This window comes from Pararge aegeria, chromosome 5 (assembly GCF_905163445.1).
Source record: "Pararge aegeria chromosome 5, ilParAegt1.1, whole genome shotgun sequence".
In the NCBI taxonomy this organism is placed as follows: domain Eukaryota; kingdom Metazoa; phylum Arthropoda; class Insecta; order Lepidoptera; family Nymphalidae; genus Pararge; species Pararge aegeria.
In genome coordinates this window covers 13959104-13984554 of record NC_053184.1, presented here as the reverse complement: position 1 = coordinate 13984554, position 25451 = coordinate 13959104, and the positions used below count along the sequence as shown (strand labels likewise).

General features: G+C 35.2%; 1 protein-coding gene across 1 annotated transcript in view; it reads right to left on the bottom strand.

The window, feature by feature from the left end:
* LOC120623646 (proton channel OtopLc) overlaps nt 1-19350 on the bottom strand; it is a 73946-nt gene extending 54596 nt beyond the window's left edge. The window contains exon 1 of the mRNA XM_039889767.1: nt 19099-19350. The gene's annotated coding sequence lies outside the window, so the exon portion shown is untranslated. The remainder of the gene's footprint in view (nt 1-19098) is intronic.
* Between the last annotated feature and the right edge of the window lie 6101 nt (nt 19351-25451).

Here is a 25451-nt window from a genome sequence, read left to right as displayed (position 1 = left end):
AATGAAAGTTTGTATATGAGGTTAAAAAATCTTCTCGGTTTGTCGGTCTGTTTGTTCCAGCTATTCATCAAAACGGCTGCTGACTCGGATATCTAGTGTTATAAGGAGATAGGTTACTTTTCCTTTCGAGAGAGAATTAGGGTTTCGCGCAAATAAAATTAAAACCTAAATGAGTATTTTTTGCGAAAAAATCCAATCTAAATAGGGAACAGGGCTATTTAACAACAGGCTTTGACCCTTTATTAACCGAGAAAACGAATTATTAGAGCGTACAGGAGATGCAACATGGGTCAGCCCCTGTGTAGATCAGCGGAGAAAAGTTTGTACTTATAGAGAATTATTTTGTTTGAAAGTTAAGAAGACGTACCAGGACAAAATCGCAGGGAACTCTTTGTAGGTTACTTATTGTAGAAGTCTTCATTAATTCTGCGACACTTATGAATCAAGATATACCGATAAACTTAGGAATCCACGGAATCGTATTATATAGTAAAATATGTATATTGTGCCACCTACCTATACAATTTTTTTTTAATCATTATACAATTTTTTGTCATAATTTTTTTTTTGTATTTTCTGGTTATCAAACTTTGTTGTTATTGCTATCACACCTTTAATTATAAAGATTAACTGACATCTTTAAAGATAATCTTCATACAGTTTTGAGATCTTACAAGTTTACTTACAAGTTAGATTAAGGTTTTAATCCTTAAAATTTTTATTGTGTTTTCATATCATATCAATTTACTCACCGTCCTTTCAACTAACTGTATAGTAAAAATCAAGTCGATTGGATGCTTAGTTAGTAAGGACAAACACATTTTCGCATTTATCATATTAGTAAGGATAAGATACTCTATTTATTTTATTGGCAATGTACACCCGAGCAATACTAAATTAGTCGCAGAAACACAACACACCGTTTAAAAGTAAAGCGAGTTTTTGTTTCGTTTGAAGTTTCTGCATTCGCACCTGCCTTATTAAAACTCCTGAACAGGTGCACATCGCTGTGGAAATTGTTGTCTTTTTCGGCTAATAACCAAACCTCGTTTGACGACCCCTGGCGCAGTTTAGACGAGCACTCTGGTCTTAAAAGTGCGGGCCACTTCGGGGTTTATAACTTCCGAGTTTTCTCGGGTCGGTGAGACAAAGACGTGCCGCTAAGTGATTTGCGTTCCGGTACGATGCCGCGTAGAAAACGTTAGGGGGTTCCATACCAAAAAAAGGTTCTCTACACATTAATCCAAATCGTGGACTAGACTGGTATAAAAGGATAGAAGAAAAATGAAAAAAAAATACTATTTACATTATTCATACGGTTTGTGCTCATTTGGTCTCGGTTTTACTAAAACAATTTAAATAACATTTTTAAAACAAATTATGGGTGGGTAATTTTTTGCCAGAATAGTAGTAAGCAGAATTTATACTTAAAACATTATCACTTTTTTTAATTAAATACAATCGTGCATATTTATTGCACATCACAATTTATCCCTACACTAAACTAAATTGATGGTCTCAAATTTTCTCATCTTCTTGGCGGAAAATATTGTAAAAAGTTTTGCGACCTGTAAATTTAAAGTTGTACTTAATTAATACACATTAGATAATAAAAAGTTCTAGTTTTTTTAAGTATAAATTCTACTATGTTGTGTCTAGAAAGCTTTAATTATTTTACAAACAGCGTCAAACAATAAACTCTACTGACGGCGAGACAAAAATTTGTAAGTAAATTTAAATCCATCGTGAAACGTCTTCTACCAGGAAACGGCGAGATGTTTATCTGAGCTAGAAACACATTACGAATCCATTTTTATCGCGGTGCATTATCTCGCTGCCTCACATCTATGTTTTAGGGCCTCCAGTGTAAACCTATTGACCGATGGCGGCAGATACAAACAAACAGTTTCTCGCGCGTGCACGTTAAGTTTACGTGACTGGCTGTCATAACAGTAGCGCTATAACATGAGTACTTTTGTTCTATCACTTTGGGGAGCAAAGTTATACGGACAGGCTGTCAATTTATTATGTAAGCGCCTAAAAGGTCTGAGCTTGTTGTTAGCATTTACTATGATGCATGATGTAGCTACACTATTTAGCGTTTAAATTATATATATGGTGTCAAAATTAGGATACGAATTTTTTTTTCAGGTGAGCTCTGTGCTGGGATAAATTCCAGGCAGAAGCAATTTAAAAATTAATAATTTCTTTACTTTGCTCTGGTTAAGTTTAGTGAGTCTTTGATCGTTTTTTCGGGTTAAATATAACTGCCATACCTTTAATAGGTCAGATCGATTCCATCCTGGATTTCACTATCACTTTGAACCATCAGATTCCAGTCATGCTAGCCCACTTATAGTGGAATAAAAAAGAAGTTAAATACATTAGTTTTAAAAATGATTTGCTGCTGCTTTTAAAAAATCTGCAAAAACGTATTATTTATAAACTCACATTTTAATTTACAAAAACTAACACGTGGGTAGCGTAATTATTTTATATTACTTATTAAAAAGGTAAAACGGTATCATAGTATCTCCATAATTTGAACGGGTACAAAGATTTTATTCATGCCCTCATGTGCCCTTACTATCTAAAACGGTTTTTTATTTATTTTATCTGTATTTCAAAGGGAACAAACATAAGTCGATCCGTCACCGGAAGCAAGTCCAACGACCGCTTCATGTAATCATAATGAAATGCGTCTGGGTGTATGTGATAACATCTTTAATTAACTAAAAAGAAAACTGCTCCAAATAAAACATACCCTGCCCCTGGCAACGCGACACTTTATAAGTTGGGTATATATTATTTTTTTCAAGTTTATTTATATATTTCGACCGCGACTTAGTCCGCTTGTAATATTTGGTTGATATTTTTAACTTTTCTGATTACTATTTTTTTTAAAAGCCTACCCAATAAGGCGTCGACTTTCTTTTCGGGGGACCGAGTTCAATCCTCCGCGCGCACCAATTTAAGCAAATAAAGAAAATTTGCTTTGAAGGTTGAGGAAAACATTGTAAGGAAACCTGCATGTGAAGACGTGTGAAGTCTCACTTGGCCAGTTTGGTGGCCTTCGAACCCTTCTCATACAGAGAGAAGACCCAACCGCCGTGGGTCCAAACCAAACCGTGGACCCATAGTGAGGAGTTAAAGTATTTATAATGTTTTTTCCGTCCTCTGGTGCTGCAGATCTTCATGGGTGGCAGTAATAACTTAACATCAGGTTCGCCCTCTATTGATACATAAACAAAAGAAATTGCCACCCCGCTAAGTTTTTTGTGGGCTTCTTCTTAGACCAGGACGCGTTTGCAACACTCGTTGCTTTAGTTTTAAGTTTACGAATATGGTTATCGCCAACATCTCACTACCGAGTACTTCTTATGTAATGTACGCATCAACAGTGCCACCTATGGGCCGACTTGAATAAAGATATTAAAACAAAAAGTTTTATAACCAACCCACAGATGAACTGTTCGTATTGGAAGTCGGTTTAAAATAATTGCATACCTACTACGTATCATTATGACGTGCACATGATATGCAAATTTTGTAAATACTTAATAGTTATATCTGCATGTAAGCCTAACGAAGTTCTCTTCGCCCCCTCACCGCTGCTGTTAGGGTTACGCTGGGGTGCCGTACCGTTTAAACAAAAAGGTGAATGCACAGTTAATTATATAACATGCTAACGTGTTTGGTTAAATTTTTGGACGAGACAAATCTCTATTAAAGCATATGGCTTTCAATTATATATGTATGCCAGACTAGTTGAAAAGAAAAGATGGAAGGAATCCTTATTAATTAAATTATAAATGCGAATGTGTTTGTTAGTACGTGCTTACCCTAACTATTAACTTGATTTTTGGCATATAGTTAGTTAAAAGGACTGAGAGTAATATACTTATTTTTATCCGGTTTCACATATCGAAACCGTTATGTGAAAAACCGTAACAAACGCGGACGGATACTCATGATAAAAGCTTTTGTTCAACATCTTTTTCTGGAAACAATTTTTTATTAGAGTAATAATTGCACAAAGTTATCCTATATTATTACTTCACGTTCACTTTGTCACGCTAGCCACGGCTGAAGCGTCCCAGTCTCATACTTTTAATAAATGGCGTTTTAGTGGGTAATTACCTCCCCTACCAAATGATCCTGAATGCACATAAAGTCACGGTCTTTATTTTTATTTGAAACTGGATGTTGCCTCACTACTAGTAAACCTTCTCCAGAATGCAAGCTATCCTTGTGCAAAATTTCATCAAGATGTGTGCACGTTGAGCCAAAGTTTGGAAACAAAAGAACAAAGAGATTCACACACAAGAAACGTTTTCATTCGTAAATAACCGTCCCGCGGACCTACTACTATATCACCTGATAACTAATTAATAGGGGAGTGAGTGGCCTAAGAGCAGTATCAAAAAAAAGTTTGTATAACGTTCGCCACACTAGCTAGAAAGTATTCATACGATATATCATTTATAAATATTACGATTTATACGTATAGAGCGTATAGTATGGAAGTACAGGTGTGATTAGGACCGTACAAGCTACAACGTATAGGCAATATCCGGTAGGGCGTGCCGGCGGGTCGCATATTGATGCTCTGTTGACAGTTTACTACTAATTTTATTGGCATATAGATATAACTTTATTTTTAAAGAGTTTTAATCAAAATTTAAGTTAGGTGAAGTGGCTTGTTTAATTTACAGGGGTTAATAAAAAAAAGGATATCAATAAAATTACTGAATATAATCCGTTATGTTAATTGTTTGGTTTGGATTGTTTTTTTTTTTTTTTGCATATATTCGATTGTACTAGATGAGTGACCAACTTCGGAAGATTGAATTCGCCCAAGTCAAGTCAATTTAAAAATACTCTTTCTAATCATGTAAGTTTATAGTAGTCATATTACTTCTCGGAACAATGACTGAAACAATGTAGATTTGGAACAGAAACAGCTATCTTATACCCAAAATTATGACATAGGCTCCATTTTATTCCGGAAGAATCAATTGTAAACTAACTTAGTATAAAATATCGAAAAAAGATTAGATACATTGTAATAGTTTGTCCATTTGTTTGTGCGTAATTGGGACGAATATTTTACAGTTTGAAAGTGTAAACGTATCAACTTTGTTATCTATAAAAGTTCACTGCTGGACCTCTTGAAAAAAAAAAAGGGGGGGGGGGTTTGGAAACATGCGGAAAAAGAATTAACTTTAAAACGAATTCTTTAAAATGCATAAATAACAATAAACCAAAGACAAAGAAGAATATTGCGCAAGTTTCAAACGATATTTTAATGTTCTCATCATCTTAAATTACAGCTGAGTGGTTAGGATTGTCTCGTTATTGACAAACCATATGTTATTGAAAGAAGCATAAGTGCGGTCATTTCTTACGATGATATATCAATTTACAAAACTTTGAATCCATCTACCGCAGAGAATAATGGCGTATGTAGGTTTTTTTTTATTAACGATAGGCCAGCGCTTGACGACATTCATGCCCGTTAGAAAGCAATGATGAAGTCTAGGTTGGAGCACGCTTGCCTAGAAAATGCCTATTCACTCTAGCCTTGAAGGTGCCCAAATTATACGTGGAGGGAAACACAGTTGCCGGGAGGGCGTTCCACATCTTAGCGGTACGTATCAGAAACGTGGATAAAAAACGTTTCGTGCGTGTTGATGGAATATCAACCACATAAGGATGCCACCGCTCACGGTGTCTCGCTGTTCTGTGGTAGAACGGGGAAGGAGGAACAAGATTGTGAAGTTCCTGAGCACACTCACCGAAACAGGCAACATTGCGTAAGTGCTGGAGACTATGTAGTTTCGCCTGTGCTATCGATTTGTAACCTATAATTCTCCTGGTACGTTGTACATTGTAGATACTTGTCTATATCTATACTTGTATGCTAATCTTAATATTATAAAAAAAAGATGTGTTTCTTTGTAATCGATAAACTTTTGCACTACTTAACAGATTTTATAACTTTTTTATTGACATAGTTTGTGACGTTTGATTCAGCTAGTCATACATTAATTCACATCGTGCGAAAGTTCGCGTGACGCGAGATTTGAACCGAAACCAGCACGACGGCTTTTCCTTACTACCCATAGTTAACGCGAGTGAAACCGCAGCCAGTGGCGTGCCTAGAGGGTATGCGCAGGGTATGCAGATGTTATAAAATGAAGAAAATCTCCAGTACTAGCCTATAAATACTTAAAGGTAGGCTTTTTATAACTCTTACAATGCCTATAAGTTTTTAATAACTCGTACTGGAGAATTTCTTCATTTCATATGATCTGCATACCCTGTGCATACCCTCTATGCACGCCACTGACCGCAGCTATACATAAGGGTAATATACGAAAATATTTATGAATAGGGTGAATAGGGTATGAAAATAGTCGTTCGCCGCTACGTAAAAACGTCCAGAGCATACCTACACCATACCTACGTATAGCTCATACCAAAATATAAGGGCGTCTTAATCAAATTCTGGCCAACGCACACCCTCGGCAAATGGCAAGTGCAAGGGTGCAAACCGCCCGAGGTCAACGACCGAACAAAAACAAAGCCGCCACCTGTAGCCCGATATGGCGGTAGTTGCCGAGATTTAAAACGATCGATGACTAATGCAAGTGAGTACAGCGAAGCAAGGGTTATATAATAATGTAGTAATAATAATGGTTTGTTGGTACGCTACTCGACTCACAAGAAGGCTCAGGGCCACTCACCGGGCGATGGAGAGAGCGATGCTCGGAGTTTATCTAAGTGAAATCAGAAATGAGGAGATCCGTAGCAGGACTAGAGCTACCGATATAGCTCAAAGAGTCACTAAGCTGGGGTTGGGGTTCCAAGGTGCTGGAATGGCAACCTACAGGGCTAGCAAAACAAAAATTATTTCCCCCCATTATATCCCCTGACAAATTAATTAATTATATTCTTCTAAAGCACGGGAACATGGACTAGAAGTTTACCCCCGTTTATAATTACACATATATTATTTGGATATTATTTCCACTTGCACGCCAATGCTCCGAGTGTTGATAAAGCTGTAGCAGAAAATAATTTTTTATCCATCCATCCATCTCCGGGGAGATAATTGTCTCCTGCCCTTACTTACGGGGCAGGTGGAAGACAACATCAAGCGAGTCGCTGGAAGCAGCTGACCCTGTGTCCCGAAGAGGACGTCTATATATACATCACACACGTCCCGAAGTGGACGTATATGATGAAGATAGGTACCTATATAAGTATATTTCCAAATGTAGCGTCGCCCCTATTGAGCTGATTTTGCTTAATAGGTTGACACCCTATCGCGCGGTCTCCATCACAAATTTCATAGACTATTATGGCTTCATGACAAATCCAATTAGGGGGATATGACAGACAAATTACAATATCATAATATTATGAGTTAAATTAATGCGAAGTTTGTTTTGTTATTTAATAGTTTGATTGTTTGACACTTATATTTGCCGAATCGCTGCACTATGGGTATACAAATAACTGGCAACCTAGAAAACCATCAAATCCCTCCCAACATCGAACGAATGCGTGGGCAAACTAATAATATATAATAACTAAAAAACTAATAATATAAATATATTTTTTTTTAACGTGGTTATCCACGTAGGTATCTAAGTTTGATAAACGGTTGCATTTGAACCCGCATATTCTGGTTATCGCGGCCTGAATGGTTTCCAATTAAAATAAATATGAACTATTATAACTATTTTTGAGAAGAGCAAATAAAAGAACAATTCATTAAGTAATTCATTATGTGCATTATGAAACACGAGCGAGTGAAGCGCCGATATTATCTACCACTGTTTCTGACATTTACATGAGCAATAAGCATTCGAATTATTCGATCTTTTTTCTCAACTTATTCGAAGTTTTCACAGTAAAGTAGATTTTTTTTATTTAACTTCAAGTGGAACTTGACTGCAATCTCACTTTATGTTAAATGATGATGCAATCTAAGATGGAAGTATGCTAACCCGTCAAAGGTATGAGAGACTCATTTCCATATGATTTCTACACTGTATCGTACCAGAATACTAAATCGCTTTGCGGCTCATATTTGTCGGTAGGGTGGTAACTAGCCACAGCTGGAGCCTCGCACATGACCAGATAAATTTCATCCAGATCCACACCGAGACCTCCCACTCATAAGACCACAGCGCTCACCACTCCGCCAGGAGGTCGTCGAAGACTGAACATAGCTTGAAGATTGCTTAGACGTATGATGAATACACATCAATCAATCAATCAAAAATACTTTATTGCACACAAGAAAAAAATAAATAAAAGAGACAAAAACAACAAAGGTACCATTAAATTTGTGTAACAAATATAAGGCCTTATCACTTATAGTGAGTTCTTCCAAGCAACCATTATGAGCAATTGGCTCACATATGAATCCTTATAGCGGTGCGCAAAACTCTAAGAATATACATACATATTAATAATTACAAAAATTACAAAAACAGAACATATATAAAATAAAATAAAATACTATATGGTAAAATAAATAATACTAAAACTATATATAATAATGTTATCGGTACAGAAAGTAAACGGTAAGTAACGGTACAGAATATAATATAATACTTATATATAATCTTAATATATATAAATCTCCTGTCACGATGTTTGTCCGCGATGGACTCCTAAACTACTTAACCGATTTTAAATAAAATTGGCTCACCGTGAGCAGTCTGGTACAACTTAAGAGATAGGATATCTTAGATCTTAAATTATAGTCTCAATTTTATTTTATTGCAAATTATTTGTCACATGTTATATATATATATATATACTAAAAAACTATATACTACAATACTCACTTAACGCTAAGCGATACTGAATACTTTAAAAACAAAATCAAACGCAGACGAAGTCGCGGGCAACAGCTAGTATTATATATAATACTTACAGTGTTAAATAATAAACACATCATCATATCAACCCTTTACCGGCGCACTACAGGGCGTGTTGCCAGTGCTGACCTATGCTTCTGAAACATGGTCGCTGAATATGATCCTCATAAGAAGGGTCAGTCACTCAGCGGGCGATGGAGAGAGCTATGCTCGGAGTATCTTTGCGTGATCAATCAGAAATGAGGAGATCCGTAGAAGAACCAGAGTTACCGACATAGCTTAACGAGTCGCAAAGCTGAAGTGTCTATGGGCGGGGCACATATCTCGGAGAACGGATGGACGTTGGGGTCCCAAGGTGCTGGAATGGCAGCCCCACACTGGTAAGCGCAGCGTTGACCGACCCCCAACGAGGTGGACCGAGGACATAAAGCAGGCCGCAGGGAGCTGCTGGATACAAGCGGAACAAAACCGTGAAATTTGGAACTCCCTTCAAAAGACCTATGTCCTGCAGAGGACTTCTATCAGTTGATATAATGATGATGATGACAGAGCACGGATCGAACACGGTAAACAAAACTAAGCCTTTTCTCTCATATAAAAACATAAGCGTTGCTTTTCCCGTCACTTAGGACATTATTTCCGCAAACAAATATTAAAAATCGTATGAAACAATAATGGCATGGAATATGAAAAATAAAGCATTACACGCGTTTGGGTCGTGTTTAATCTTATCCTCTTAAGTGTTAATGGCCGATCTATCCGCCTTTACAACGCCTGCATCGAGATTATGAATATAAATAGCTATTGCTGGTACTTTCCCGTGTGAATTTCGGATCAATATGTGTCTCAGTCTATGCTCAATCGATTTCGATCAAACTTTTTCTTTAAAACACAAATAAACCGGAAAACTATTTTTGTTTCAATCAATACTACGACAATGCACACATCGCCATCTAACCCTAAAGTAAACGTAGGTCGTGGATACTTAGATGACTGATGAATATTTTTAGGAATAATATGCATAAATACTTATAATAACACCAAGATAAACACCAAGACACTGAAACAGACTGCCTTGGACTCAGAAAGCAGGGTCGCTGACCACTGCGCCAATCGGACTTGTGATTTGCTAGATGAAAGCCCCGATATTGGTACGTACATCTACATAGTTGGTAGCACTATGTATATATGAATTGCGCTATTCTTGATTTAGTATCGCATAAATCATCATGTGCTTAGAAAGTACCTGCTTATAACTTGAAATCGAATGATTATGGTCGTAAGATTATAATTGAATCGTACAGATTTGTCGCTGTGTAGGAGATTACATAAAAATGTTCATTGTAATTATTATTTACTCTGTTAGAAATGAAAGGCAGCATTTCAGTTTGATCTTAATATTTTTAAAGTGAGTACCGCTGCCTTTTTTTTTTCGACCCTTGTCAAAGCGCCCTACGCGTTTTTGTCAATACCCACTTCGAATTTCTAAAGGTGACTCCATTATTGATTGACTCACCTTGTAATTTTACCAACGTAGGATTTTACCAACATTGGTATTAGGTGTTTTTAGTGACCCCGTCACGTTTTTCCGCTTACATAAAATACGAATAATAAAAAACTTATGGGTAGGGAATGCTTTTATCGCAGAATACCTACACTGCGCGGGGTGCCACTCTAGTACCTTTACACGTCCCAGCGTCTATCGGTCCTCCGTGCATCCTTCACCGTTCTGATGGCTAAGTTGCATCGCCTGTTGCTCGACTCGTAAGGTTCGTTAAACATATTATAAACTTTCACAAGAATTGACCTACTTAATTAAAAAAAGATTGTTCAATTACTGCTAGTAGTTCCAGGGATTAGTGCGTTCATACAAAAATACAAACTCTTCAGCTTTATTATTAATACCTATGGATTCATTACAAGAGTTTGGAAGCGTTAAAAGCGCAGCAGGATTCAAAATTTTATTACATAACAGATGACCTAAAAGACTTTTACTGCGAGTTGAGAGAGAAGTTTTTATGGGAGCTTTTTTAAATATTCGTTTTTGGATTCAACGCTTGCTTTATTATTTTATGCGATTTTTATATTACTTCAGAGTCGTATTTTTTCATTTCTCGTACGTTTTATTAAATACACATAGTAATAAAAAGGGTTACTTATGAAGGTAACACATGCTGTTCAATATTGCATGCACCCATTATTGGAGAACTACTAAGCTTGTCTCGTTCTGTGTTATCAAGTTGCACTTCTCTTAATTTAAAACAACAGTTCTCGAATTTATCTTTTTATTTGGAAACAAGAATGGAAAACTTTACTTCAAAAGGATTCGTTAAAGCAAGAGATATTTTGATCATCATCAGCAATCACACACTAGCAGTCACACCATCACATCATATCAACCCATTGCCGGCCCACTATAGGGCATGGGTGTCCGCCTACAATGACAGATGGTTAAAGCCGTAGTCCACCACGCTGGCCATTGTGGACTCCAACACACATTTAAGAACATTAAGGAGAACTCTCAGGTATGCAGGTTTCGTTTTCCTTCACCGTTGAAGCAATTGATTAAATAACTTACTTTTCTTGTTTTGAACTGGGATTCGAATATGAAGAATTCGAAAGTCCTAACCACTAGGTTATCACCACTCCGCGTATAAGCGTGTAAATAAAAATATCCCCAATTAAATACGAAAAGACCTGCCCCTACGTGTTACTTACTAATTTATCAACACGAGCAGTCGAAATAGAAAGAACAAAAAGCGCTCCCCGAAGTAAGTACCCCCCGGATTCCGTTCCCGATTAATTAGACGCCTCCGATATATGCAGTGAGACGCCAACGTCGCTCTCGTACAATAAACGTGGGGCTGATTATATTATATAATATTTAAACACATCCCTTTACAGCAATAAAACCCCTGAAATTTATGCAATAGAGCTCATATTCCAATAAAGAATTCAGTACTTCAAGTGGCTAAAGCAGCATTTACATTATTTGTCGAATCCATTGAAATAGTGGTTTTTACTTACCTCGGTGGTAATGAATAGGAACTTTTTATTCAGGCCAAATGGCCATATTTACTTTACAAATACAACAGTTGAAATATTATAAAAAATATTTTTCAGCACATTTTTTATGTAAGTTCACGAGCTATTTTGTATTCTCGTTTAATGAGGTAAAAAATATAGCGTCCACTTTATATAATTTTCATATTCTACAATTTCTATTCACAGCGCTCTTGTAAGTCGTTATTTCATTCACAAAAATGTAGTTTGGAGTTATTAAAAGTAATTTAATCAAAAACATTTTAAAAATGTAGCTACTATTGTTTTTTACTATGTTGAAAAGAGCAACTATTGGGTTTCTTGCCGTCTCTTCTCAGAATCTGACTGAGAATCTGCTTTCCGAATCGGTGGTAGAGTCACTACAAACATACTTGACGTTTCATAATTACGTTACTAATTTTTGATTTTTTTATGGTACCTTGGATATTTGACAGCTGATCCAAAAAGTCCAAACATCACAGGGCTGGCTTGTTTAGTCGAGGTGTTCTTCTGGGCATCTTCTACCAAGACATCATCTTTATTGATTGTAGACAATCGTTTCTATACATTGTAAATCTAAATTATTTCATCTTCATCATCAAACAGAGGGATTTAAAGCTTTTCCTCTCCAGTAAAGGTTTAATACATGGGGGGGGTCTGCTCCAATACGTGGTGGAGGGCTTTAACGTTTATTAATGCAGTGAAAAAAACCAGGACCGACGGCTAAACCTGCTCTTCGTATTCGAAACCCGAGGATGGAGGATGCGCACAGAAATAACAACATCATATTTTAAAATCGAACTCAAAACCTCGTCAATAAAGTAAGGACTGAGTCTATGAGACGTTCCGCTTTCAATGTAAAGGCGGTATAAATATTGTTTTAGAAAACGTGTTATCCAAACTATCTAAAACCAAATAAAATCTAAAACATCTTCGAATCCACCGCAGCGAGGCACAGTTCCTAAGATGCTGGCAGCATTGCCCCTTTGGATGGCCAAACTAATTCGTTGGCCAAGGTAACTGCCCGCGATAACCCTTTTCGATAATTCACTGAAAACAGCTCGTGCCTCCGAACCCCACTGTCCCAAAGTCTTTACTCTAAAAGGCACAAAAATGAAGCTGCTATCCAGGTTCATATTTACGCCTCTTGGCCTGCTCGGCACTGGTAGCAGCCGCACCCACCATTGACGAGGTAGCCTGGATGTGTGATGCAGCTAGGGTATCGACACAAGAATCTAAAATTTTAATTATTTTATATACAGCAACGAATTAAGTATAATTAAACATATTTAATAGAGCGGCATTAGCGACAAAGCTGTTTAAATAAAGATTTAAAAAAAAAGGTACAACTGCAAATAGGTACCCATTCTCTAGTAAGCCAATAAGTAAAAAGCAGATATCCTGCTTCCTCACAATGAATACGTTCGTAAACATTATAAAAATATTGACCATATTTTGATTACTAAATAGGCGTAACGTTGCGTTTATAACTTACAAGTATCGGTTAATAGTTATGTCACTCGAGAGAGAGGCCATTGTATCGACCTCAAATGTAAATTGCAATACCAAGGTTAGTAGGTAGGTACAAACTTTAATGCTTAATCAAATTTCAAAGTCAGCTGCTAAAAGTAAATTTAGTCTTTCAACTATACTACACATTGAACATTATTATTATTTTAACTCTCTTCTTTAGTAACCTAAAATTATTCATCATGATTACAAAAGGTTTACCGCCCAGTATGGGTACCGACTTTGTCAAGCAAATTTCAATTCAAAATCAGTTTCCCTTTGATATCCTAAAACCTTCATGTCACTCTCTTCTCCATCGACCTCTAGGTCGTCCTCGGTCTCTATAGCCCCTCCATCAACTTCTTGGGGGACTCTCGTTCAACTCTTCAAATGAAATGTCGGATCTTCTAGACAAGCGCTCTTAAATATTGTCATCAAGCGTAAGAATCAATTTTTGCTACCCAGAATAAATTAATCCCGCATAACAGAGATAAAAAGCCCCATGCCATAAATTATATATTAATATGCCATTACTCCTTTCAGAATTAGAAATGTTTAGGGCGTAGTCCACCAGGCTGGCCAAGTAAGGTTTGGTAAACTTCACATGCATTATGAAAATCTTTCAGGCATGCAGTTGTTCTCACGATGAATTCCTTAACCGATGTGATGTTTTTTTTTCTAATGCATGCAAAAATTAGAGGTGCATACCGTACTGCAGGAAAAGGGGTTTACTATAAATATCATAACTCTAACAGCTTAGCCTGCATGTTCACTTACAATCATTTGAAATTGCAATCAAGAGATAACTTGTAAAAAACCTTTTAACACGTCTAAAATGAATGAACAATCAGTCAATGTAAACGTTAAAGTGTTTGTTATGTCACATACAGACTACTGACATCATTAAGCAAACCATGAACCTTAGCCTTGGTTGCAAATGCAAAACCAGTCAACAGTCAACTCAGGCTATAATTTAGCATTAGATTCACAAATTCTTGCATACTGGTTTTACAAGTTTCTCGTTTGTTGTGTTACGTACGTCCTACTTGGTAGTTATATCCGCAATTATTTTCATATTAACCACATACACTTGAACATGACTTGGTGGGTAGGAAACGTAAATCTATACTTTATATCCATACTTATAGATATAAGTAAATATGTGTATATAAAAAAACTAGGTTCCACTTGTGTGTGGACGCATACACATAAATGGAAGCTCATTTTTCTCGAAAGTATCCAGTAGATCAACATAAAATTTTAACATAACTTTGCATTTCTATAGAAGTGTTTTTATTATCTCTAAGTTCCAATGGAAAAGGGAATTAATATTAGTTTTAGCCATATGAAAGCGTGAATAGGTTTATTGATAATGTTACAATAAAACTTGTGACTAAACTAATTACTGTAAATGTCACGCCCGCGTATAATTGTGCCAAGAATGCTGGCTGCATTTTTGCGCTGAACAGCCAGGCTGATTCTTTTCGCAAAAAATAAGAGACTCCTTCTGCCACCAGATGGCCATGATGGCCTTCATCAATCGCGATGTAATGTCTATGTATATGTTGTTGTTTTTGTGGTATATTTTATGATTTTTGAATTAAACGCCGGTGAAACCACATCACGAAGCTAGTAGTAGCAGTAATACCCACTGTAAGAAATGTACCTAAGTTTAAAACAGTTAATGTAGTGATTATCTCTGAACCTGCTTATAATTGCTTTTGGCTTCCTGTATAATTTAAAAACATCTTTGTATTTAAAAATACTTTAATATTTAAAACACATTATTGTATGTGTTTAATATAATTGTATAAAAATTAAATATCGCTATATTGAACAATGACGATAGGACCTTCTGCAATAGTGATTTTAATTTTTTTATGTAAACGTAAGCGTTAAGCACGTTTACGTGTATAGTACAAAATCAACTAGGCAAATAACAACGCGGTTTTTAAAGTTACATTAAGTTGAAAAATTACAATAATATTGAAGATTAATAACACGAGTGTATATTTTTAAACGTCGGTTTCCCAATAGTTATTATAGTTTAGGTGCAATTGTTATTAAAATTCGGAATTAGGTAATGTGCTTCCATAAACGAGTAGCTATAATATAAACACCATGCAATTAAATGCCGCTTAACGGCTAGTTATTTATAATCGTGTATCATTAAGAACATGCAAGCGCAACATAGCGTGTCACATATGAAGTAGAACGATTACATATAAAACAATGAATGCATGTCTCACTATGTCAGAAAAAATAAAGAAAACAAACGGTGGGAACTTTTGGATAATGCGGGTCAAAGTCTTACATGCGACCTTGGATTTGAGACAATTTAAAAGCATGCAAAACGATGTTGCGATATCACACGTCCGAATAAGTTATTTTTTCAATATTAATTTTGTTTAATAATACATTCATGTGTTTCAATAATACATAATGTTTAATAATCTCTACTTTATTATAAATTTATAGATAGCACGATAAATAACTCCAGTGTTTCGTGTAAAATGCAGCTATGTGAAAATTTTGTCGACATTTAGTTATTTTCGTAAATAATATTCGTAGCATGCGGTTGGTATGTTTTTCACATATTATATGTAATGTTCTTGTGTGTACGAATTTGCTAAAATAATAAAAAATAATAATAAAATAATAAAAAATAGTACTTAGTATTAAAATTATAAAATAATTACGATTGATTCTGTATGAAATATAATATAGATTACATATTAGAAAAATTTAAAGTTTTTTTTTTAATTTGTGACTATTTAAATAGTGTAATGGAAAAATATATTAAAAATAAATGGGTATTAAAAATGAAAAGGCGAAATCTATGATAACAACCTTGCATCAAAGGCCTTGAGTAAGAGACAACAATACGCAATTTAAATGCGAAGTGGCAATTCGGTCAAGAGTCAATTAAAACTTGTCTACATGTATCGATTGAGAAGATCTTTTGTCGGGCTACGTTATTTATTTTGATTGTTTTGGTGTTATACTCCTGCGTGTGGTCCAATTTCATGCTCATTCTACCCCGCTTTGCCCGACCTTGAAGTTTCAAAGTTTATTGGCCCTAATTTATTGTTTTTAACAACATCTAGTCATCCTTTCAAAGACGACTATTTTGCATGATTTAGCGTTAATATAATAGCGTTAAATGCTATTATAGACATCGTCATCTAAACGGTTCTCATAAATGAATACGCGTGGAAAACCAAAACATCATCGTATGGAATCAGAAAAAAACAAAATAAGGTCCTAGAAAATATTAAACACGTGTAAATGTGACGTCATTCCATTACAGTTACTTAGGGTTGACACTTTTTTTAAGGTTACCTTTATATCATAACAACTGAAATATACGTGTAGTGCAGTAGTGATGAATTCAAATTTGAAAAATATATATTTCTTTACTATAAGGTTTTTATATAAGGTTTTTTGAAAACTTCTTCAAGATCTTTCTAAACAGCCTTGTATTTAGGTAAAAAATTTAAGAAATTGTCAAGTTTAATAGCCAATTAAATCGTAATGTCCTGTGTACAGTAACTTGCCTGTGTATGTTTATATATATTATATTTTACACGCGTATTATATTAAATGTTCACTTTGACATCATAATCACAAATCGATTGCCCTGCGGTAGGGTGCTATTACAAGTATGGTATGTTAGGTAACTATATATCAGTCTGCGGTTACAGTGACCCCCAGATGAGCAGATTCTTGATACAGAAATAAACATATTTACTTCTGTTTATATATATGTAGTAACATATCAAACTGTAAATGCTACTGTTGTGCTTCAGTACGTATCACAACCGGATTCGATTTCAGAACGCAAAACTAAATCACGACCTAAAATGCTACGTGGCCGCTTATCTTAGTACCCATAACACAAGCTACGCTTACTTTGGGACTAGATGGCGATGTGTGTATTGTCGTAGTATATTTATTTATTTATATCTTTTTTTCGCTGTGAAAAACTTCGTAGATTTATTAATACTTAGTAGCTATATGTTGATCAAACCTTATTTTGCATCTTTAATGTCATTATCATCAACTTGGTCGGAAAATGGAAAGGGTCACATAACTGGGCATAGGTTTTCTCCCACATATGAAAAAGGGGGTGTATCTCTTAGTTGTTCTGACTTAGTTATTCGTCGGGGACCAATGACGGTCTAATTCTCAGAGGCTCAGAAGGGAACAACGCCCATTTTCTAACCCTGGGCTGGTTTTGCGAGTTTTACCTAACAGAGACTACAAATTTTAATTCAAAAAAAGAGGAACTAAAATTAAATAAAAAGGAACAGACCAACATCAGTGATATCCGTAAGTACTTTTACTAGTTTCTCATAAGAGGGTTCAATTGGACAAGCGACTCAAGCAGCCTGCACCCTTAGTATAAGTTTTGCAAGCTCACAATGTTGATGTCGTTTTCGAGTACTAAAACTCTATAAGGTCAAAGCAAAGTAAGCCTTATTGACCTCCTATAGAATTGCTTATCTTGCAAGCTCAGCTCAGAGAACTGCTTGAAGAACCGTGGAAGAATTTGAGCTAAATTAAAGGTAAATAAGTTCCATTTTAATGTGTCACTATAGTGTTTCGATACTCAAAAATGTATCTGCGATCGCGAACGTATATTTCTTATAACTAAGGAGACTGCTGGGATCTGCGCAGTGCACCGGCCAGAAATGGACGTTGTGGAGAAAGTTAGCGCAACTTATAAAACCGGGTCCAGATTGGTCCAATCTGATCACGGTATCATTTTTCGAACCATTTCAAGCTTCGTAGGTATCTCATTATAGAGCCATGCCGTCAAATTGTCCAGTTCTGCCGCAGCTCTTCTTCGGTATTCAGAAAAACCAACCCGATGCAGAAAGCGCCGTATCGCGTATAGTACAACGGCGTATCCAGACCACACATTGGGACTGCACTCTTGCACATTTTACGCCATCATAATATACGTTAGCGATATGGATAAGGTGATCAGATCGGGCAAATGATATACACCCGGTCCAAGACTTCTATTACAATAGTTATTAATAATTGTGTGTGTGGTCGATCTATGACAAAAATAACTGTTTTTTTTTTTCAGTGATATCCTGCAATCAGACTCGACTATCAGCTGTTGGTTGATATATTTGTTTTCTGAAAGTTTCTCATTAGATGCATGTCATATTTAGGAGAGACTGGCTAAGACAATCTGGTCCGGTGAGTTGAACTACTAGCTGATGCCTAGCCGTGTTTGGTACTTATTTCAACACAGTTGCAGTTCTTATTTTATGTTTCTGATCCTCTGCTTCTCTTTAATTTTATTGTTTTTAATAAATCAAGAGGCATTCGTTATTTGTTTGAGACTTGAATATTCAGCTCAAAGATAAGAACTACGCTCACTTAAAAATCTTTTTTTTTAAGTTTTATATTTGATCCGCTTTATGATGTCTTATACTATACAACATTAATAATGGTATATTAATAAAAATAATTTAACAAATATAAATGATTATTTAACAGTGATTTTATCACATTTAATAATTAATAAAAAAAGTAAGTATTTCATCTCAAAACATGGCATCTCAACATTGCATCTTTGAAAGTAAGCTATGAAAAGGTAAAATAAACAAACATCAAACACAATGCTTACGTTTTCATTTTCCCGACTCGAAACTCACTAATAGAAAAGTCCCATTGTCCATCCAACGCTGTAAAGCCAAGAACTCACTGCCTACACGAAAACGTTCCTAATTCGAAACCGCCTGTCAATGGTTGACACACTTTCAACAAAAGATCATAGACGGACGGCTAATGGCCGCGTTTATATTTAATTTATTTTTCAATTCGCTGTTTTATTTATGCGCGCTCTAATTCGTGGCGCTAGCGCGCGTTCAAGACCAAAGCTCGGAGCCAACTCGCGGTTGATTCTCGTTGTTTGTTGCTACGGATCTATAGCTACAAGCCTATGGGGTCCTTTGTGCAGTGGAAGCCAGACACGCGAACCCTCCTCCCGTAACTAAAATTCCCGTATAGCTATAGCTTCCCTCTATTTCCCATCGATTTTCGTCCATTCAAGTTCCACGTGTAAAGTACAATTCTGTACGTTTTGGATGTTGATTCAAAAGAGTTTTAATATTTTCATAATTAATCCGCGTTCCTCTTTTAAATACTGTCATTATTTTTTTTAATATAAAACACAGTGAACAAAAAGTGCGTTATAGATATAACTTTAAATCACGTTATTGTTATTTTTTTAAATGTTACAATTCTTTATTTAAATTTCACGAAAGTGGGATTCCGTGAATGTTTTTAAGTATACATAAGTTTTTTTAAAGTATGCTATATAGGTATATATTATGAAGCAAATTTATCATAAGAATTAAAATAAGAAAAATTCAAGCAACATTTTATTTTCTACTATGCAAAATCTAAACATCATGTTAGTTCAAGTATTAGGAGTTTGGTTGATTGACCGTTGTATGAGATTGATAGAAATACGAAGTAGGCAGTAACTTATAGGCAGTGTTTGTCTGTTAATATCAGGTGTACCGTTATGAACGACTGCCTCTGGTGAAAGGGCCGTAGCTAGTAGGTAATCGATAGGTACGTGCAGCGTAGGAATTTTTAATTAACACACATTGTAAACACGTTCCAATTGTTAAATTTATCAATTACGTGAAATAAAACAGCATTTTTTTATAATTTACTTAAAAAAAACGACTGAAACGTTCTATAAGGAACTAAAATGGCCTATCTTTAGAACCCATGCCTTAAATTGCAGCCATATGGCACATAATTATTATGATAGGCTGTGAATAATGGTTGTTTTGAAGGCACGCGACAAAACTTTTTTTTTTTTAACCAGCGATTTTTTTTTTAAGTTAACCCTCGATTTATTCCATCTCTCACTTCAAACATATTATATCTCTCTTTATAAATATAAAGAGAAAATGCTCATATTATAAAGAGAAAATATGAATTTTTTTTATTTATTTTTATGTAATGGTTATGTATCTTAAGGCCATAATTAGCGCAATTAAAAGGTTATTTTCAATCATCATTAATAGGCAGAAAGTATTATTCCTTATATAACGAAATATTTTTTTTTTGACAATCATATGTAACTTACCATTTAGGCCAATAAAAAAGCTAAACAAAGGTGGGTTACATTAGTATCACAGCATTAATTTTTATTCAAATAATATTCATTTCGATTGGACATTTAACATAGAAGTTAAGGCAAATTAAATTTTTAGAGATACACTTCAATGAAAAAAACCTTTTTTACGCATGATTTTTTATTACAAAAAAACACAATTGAAAATATGCTTTAAAAACATAAGCAATCACAGATGAATACACGGGCATCACTACGTATTAAGAAAGCTTGTAGTAAAAATATCCAGAAATTAAAGGCATAGAAATCCTTGACAATTCTTGCTTTCTTACTAATGTTACAAATACGTAAGTTTATATGTTTGTTTGTTTGTAATTCCTTCACGCCGCAACCAGCTTTGCATATAGTTAGGAGAAATGGTGGAGAGACAAAGGCTATTTTTTATCCCGGAACACAAACGGCTCCCACGTTAAAAACTGAATAAAAAGTGGACGAGGAACGTGGGCGACAGCGAGGAGTAGTAGAATAATCTTAGTAGAAAAAAATCGCTCTAATACAAACGTAGTTGTAATACGGCCTATGGGGATACAGAGGACCTTCCTTTTTTGAAATCGGTTGCAAATAAAATCGTGCGCCCCAGATATTGTGAAACGAAAGTAGTGGCGCCATTACTAATGTTAATAATAGATATCAGTGAATAGAGTGCAAAAAACGTACCGGCAATTAAAATTTGAGAGAAATCATTTCTTGCTTTTAAATAAAATGCTTAAGTTTTTGCAGTAGGTAGGTACATTTTAGTTTATCTGAATTTTTCAACGTGTATGTCTGTCTATGGTATCGTGGCTCCCGAACAGATGAACCGATTTAGTTTTTTCTGTTTTAAATGTGAATTAGATGAAAACCGGTCCAAGATGGCGGATTACATAGTTTTCACAACTCCCTTAGTATGGGTATCAAATAAAAGGGCTTGACTAGTAAAATAATTTACATTATATTGAAAGCCAAAGTTTATTTAAATTATTAACTTATATGTTATAAATAATAAATTAATTCAAAAATACACTTTTATTGTACACCACATGAGCATTTAGAAAATTTGTAAAAAAACAAATTAACGCAAAATAATTACAAAACGAAATTTAACACAATAATGATAGTAGTTTAAAATTTTGCAAGGGCCAAATCCTATAATTGTTACCACAACTTTATTATTTTCAATTGTTTTTAAATAGCTATTTTAATTATTGTAAAGGAAGAAAGCTAAGCTATGAGACTGGCTTTCTTGTGAAAATTTCCTTACTCGACCTAATTCAAATCAGTATCAATCAATGCATATAATTTATTTTGTAATGTAAGGTAGACTCTGTTTTTATTCCTCTACAAGTCAGAATTTGGAACAGGGTAAGCATAAAGATGTAAAATGGCGTAAAATGACGAAATCCTCCTCTGATGCCAGTTATATGAAAATGTTAGGGTAGGCAGCGCTTTTGTGCATGTATGAAGTGCACGCAAGTGACTTGCAGTCGAGGACTATTTTTAACCCTATACTCACATCTATACGGTATCTACTCGTACTGGAAAGCTGAATTGTAAGTGGCACGTCTTTGTCGGTCACTAACCTTGGCAAAAACCGAACTACCAGGCCAGACCAGAGAAAATTCTATATTTCAAAATTGGACCTGCCGGGATTCGTACTCGGTACTTCCAACTTATAAGACCACAGCGCTTACCAATGCGTTAGGGAAGAAGTCGAAGTTCAAATAAAAGGGTGTGGGGTAGAGCGAATCAATACAGAGGGGTACTTTGCGAAGAAACGCACCGGAGCAATTTCTTCCCCTAGTATTATACCCTTATAAATAACTACTGATTTCCTCGTAAATTTTCCTTTAGATATATTATGTATAAATTTATCTTAGTCAAGTTAAGAAGTTGGTTATTATTTATATAAGAGGTTCGGAGAATAAGTTTTCTTCGCAATAGAATAAATTTTAGGTCAACTTTTTAACAGTTATTGATCTATTTTTCCCTATACAAACCGTCGATACTTTACCCTCACAAGAGAGACCCTTTAGAGATTACACAATGCAGTCGTTATTTTTATGTCTGAGGTTTTAAAGGTTACCAATTATCTTAAAAACCCCTTATTAAGTAAACTTAATAAAAAGTTTTTTTATTTTTTTATTTATATTTTTTAAATACATAAACCTAATTGTAGCAGCATAATTCACCATTCATTTTATTTGGCAACAAATTACTTCAATAATTTTTTGTTTTCTGTCCGCAATTATTGGAGTTTCTCATGTAAGTGTGTATATTTTGAAATAAAAACAATTACAAGAAAACAAAAGGCGAAAAGATCCCTTGCGCTGAAAATACAATTGCACTAGTTTCCTAACTCTACGCTGCTAGTAAGAATTGAATGATCAAGACCGAAACGCCCAGCCATTTTTGGCCTGACCAGGAAATCATGATCCGTAGTACAACCTGCTAACCACTAGATGAACAAGGTAATCATTATCATCATCAGTATCAATCCATTACTGGTCCACTACAGGGCAACAGTATCCTCTAAGAATGAGAAGAGTGTAGGTCGCAGTCCACCATGCTGACTTAGTGCATAATGGTTGACTTCACACGCCTTTGAGAACTCATGGACTGTCAGGCATGAAGATTTCCTTACGATGTTCCCCTTTACTATTATAGTACTAAATGATATTTTAAGCTTTAATTATAGAAGGCACTTAAGTCCGAAAAGTGAAAGGTGCGTGTACTCAGCCCCCTGAAAGCGACGCTGAAGCCCTAAACACTAGACTCCCACGGCTTTTCAACAAGGTATTAAAAGCGTATAAAAAAGAGTCTACCAGTATAAGTACTAAAAATAATTGTCTCAACCTGTCCTTCTTTTATGAATAAGTTATATCACGATTATCCATGTGGAACGCTGATGAAGTTATTTATTATGACATTACGGGTTTATTGAACGTTACCAATTGAATGGTAAGGTCGTGGTCATAATATATTGGATATTATTAAGACGGGTTTTATTTTATTACTTGGTCATAGAGTCTTGGATGACGTGTGATTGACGTGAGATGATAGAGCGCACATCACGAGGGTACATAATAGCGAGTAAACAAACTGACTTTCTCTTTATAACTAGGGTGCTGGTTTTACCAAGTACCTAGATATTGTATGCAATAACTTCTATTACATCCCTATCTGTATCCCTAACCCTATCCCTATCCCTACTAATATTATAAATGTCAATGTAAGTTTGTTTGTTACGCTTTCACGCAAAAACCTCATGAAAGCGTTCGAAGTAATATAGGATACTTTTTATCCCATCATTAAGCTCGGTTTCTTTGGGAGAGGGGATGAAAGTGTTTGACAATTTTACACCATAACTCCCACAAATTATAACCGATTTAAATAATTATTTTTGTACTATAGAGGTTGTAATATGTGTTTAATTTTGCCCAATCTTTGTGTTGATCTGCTGAATGTGGTTGGAGATAGAGGACAGAACTCCTCAGCGGACAGCAGCAAACCCCTCATTTAAGGCTTAGCGACACTGAATACATTAATTTTTTTTTAGATCTACAACTAAATTTAATGCCACATCTAAAAACCAAATCAGACGAAAAAAAGCAGACGAAGTCGCAAGCAACAGCTAGTAATAAATAAAATATAGATAGTATATGGACGTGCATCGGTTGAGAAAACGGCGATGACGATCAGTAAAGCCCGTTTACTATTACCTATACCAACATGTATAATGATCACCATATGGATAGCTCGAAATTAGCATAAAGCCATAATCGGCTGCCAAGGTTCACATAATAGTGAGTAGGTTCTCACTTCCCATAGTGTAGGCGACACATTCATACGCTCACGTAGCGCTTAAGTCTTGCATTAATCCCTATAGGGATGCCAACATTATGATATTAAGTAATTTAAATAACGATGGTTAACTATCTAAGTCAGGTACGCCAGATTGACTGCTACCCTTACCCACATATTCCTTTAAATTCGCGATGGCATTACACCTGTGAGGTTTACTGGACTTCTGAAGAGTCTAGATTAAAATAAATCAAAATAGGTATCAAGGCTGACTACTTACTTCGACTTGAAACACAATTGCAAATGCTAGCCTAAAGAAAGAAGGCCGTAGTTTGTATGCCAATACTTTAGTTTTAGTTAATAAACCTTTAACTTCATTGGATTTCAATATTATGGAAATCAAATTTGTCAAAATATTACAAACTATACATAGAACAGTAAAGCTAGAGTGGTTTAGAATAGGAAAAGAGGCATGAAACGCATCGCTAACGATATTTAATAGCATTCTAGAAAGGGTATTTACATATAACATATTTAACAGTGTAAGAAAATCATGGATTAAAAATTAACAGAAGACATCAAACCAGTCTTAGTTTTACAGAAACGAAGTTCATTAAATGTTTACAGATCTGAACAAACAACGCAGAATTGAGGGACAATGGCAAAGTCATGTAAAATATTAAAAAAAGCTTAGTTAGGGAAAGACATAGCTCGGAAGTAGAATGAATTAAAATGTATTTGCGATACTATTACTAGGCTTATAATATAATAATTATAATCAGTTATGTTAGCGTATCAATGACTATTTTTTTATATATAATTTTATTATTTCTATGTAGATTTAGGTCTCATAAACAATCTTACAACATCTTTGAGGCCTGATCGTTTTGACGGCCGATTGGCGCAGTTTGCAGCGACCCTGCTTTCTGAGTCCAAGGCCGTGGGTTCGATTCCCACTACTGGAAAATGTTTGTGTAATGAGCATGAATCTTTTTCAGTTTCTGGGTGTTTATATGTATTTTCTAAGTATTTATGTATATCATTAA